This window comes from Wasmannia auropunctata, unplaced genomic scaffold, assembly GCF_000956235.1.
Source record: "Wasmannia auropunctata unplaced genomic scaffold, wasmannia.A_1.0 LD336090.1, whole genome shotgun sequence".
NCBI lineage: Eukaryota > Metazoa > Arthropoda > Insecta > Hymenoptera > Formicidae > Wasmannia > Wasmannia auropunctata.
The window spans coordinates 245,337-247,122 of record NW_012026800.1 but is presented as its reverse complement, the minus strand read 5'-3'; positions in this window follow the sequence as shown (position 1 = coordinate 247,122).

Genomic DNA, 1,786 nt, shown 5'->3' with positions numbered 1-1,786 from the left:
TCTTCCTCTAGTAAAGGCTTGTGGCGGTGCGATTACGGCACGCGTGCCTGGCCCGCGCGCCCGCCACGTGACGAGAGTAGTGCGCGGCGCCACCGCTAGGTGCCGCAGGCGCCACTACTTTTCTCGTAATTAAAATTCACCCACGCCTGCTATATCTATGGCTCCGTGGGTGGTCTCCGGCACGTTCTTTTGCTCTCAGAGTGATGTGAGCTTGCTTAGGCCATCACTCTGAGAGTATTTTGGTGTACCCAGCGACAGAGCGAGCTCGGTCCCTTGCAATCGAGAGGAAGCGGGAGTCCCGGCCTCTCGATTCAAGGCACGCACCAGGCCTCTGTATCCTCGCGATCTCATCCCGAGTCCGCCCATCCGGGCCACTTTCGCTGATTCTACGAGGAGAAGCTCCGCCACCACGCCGCGGGCAAGGAAAAAGGGGCCACCTTGTTCCCTCGAGGCGAGCAGCCGCTCGTCACCGCAGGAAGCTCCAGCGACCGACGAGACTCCTGAGAGCCGACCTGACCCGGGAGTAGCCTTCCTCCCGTAGCGTCTGACGCTCATCGACGTTACCCAGCCGGCTGCGCAGCAACCCGCAGACCCTCGACCTCGGCCAGTGGTCAGCCGAGGGACACAGACCGAGGTGGTCACCACACCGTCTAGTCCGCCGGTCAGGACGCCGACGAAGCCGCTGACACCTGGGCGTTCGAAGCAACGCAGCCCGACGAAGCCGCTGACACCCGGACGTCCAAAGGGTCCTTCCGTCCGGACATTCCGCACGCCGAGCCACCAGCCAACGACCGTCAAGGCGCTTGCGACCGTTCGGGTCCCCAGGACCCGAACTTCTTCGGCGGATCGCGCAGGCGTCTCCGGACCAGATTGAGATCGGTGATCTCAATCCCATTGAAGCCAATCTCGCGGTTCCGGCGCAGGCCCTTCGTACAAGACCGAACGAAAGCCCTCTTTAGCGCATTGGAGAGGGAGAATCTTCTGCCTCGCCGGCGCTAACTTTCGCATCTCTCGGCGCGGGCACCTTCGGGTGCCACCCGACTTACTTCCTACCTCTCCTTGGAATCGATCCTTTTACGAATCTTACACTGACATTTCCTACCCTTATCCGAAAATAATCCGAAATATATCCAAGCTGTTAATCATAACTGGAGTCATTTGTGGATTCCTACTCTTTGCGCTCCTTCTCCTGATCTCCTATCACCACCTACACAGGCTTATGCTACGATATGTTCATTTGTACGATCTATCCTTCCTCTAGTGAAGGCTCATGGCCATTTTGTTCTCCTTCTCTTCGGTGAGCGCCGTTTCTAAAGCGGTGGGAAGTTTTTCCTCGGTCGCTTCTTTCTCTAACTTCCTCAATTTTTTTCGCATGCTTCTCACCTGTTCTCTCAACTCTCTCAACGCCTTTAATTCCGCGTCCCTTGCACTTCTTTTGGACATTGTAGCTGGAATTTTTCTCTAAACACAATCTCTAGCCTGCGTGATTCCTTTGAGCACAAAAAACGTTATGAAGCATACATAAAGAAAAAGGTTTCTTTAGATTTGGTATTCCCATTTATTTGACTGATATTTGTTTCATTGAAAGAACATATGCTTACACGAAATATTATTTGTTTGAATAAAAATTTTGTTGTTTCGTTCAAAAAATCTCTATTATTTGACGAAAATAACACTATTATTTGAAGTAATATCTTTCAATCAAATCATGTATTATTTGATTACAATAAATACGAACAACGAAACAAATAATTTATTTATACACTGAGATCGGAAGAGCACACGT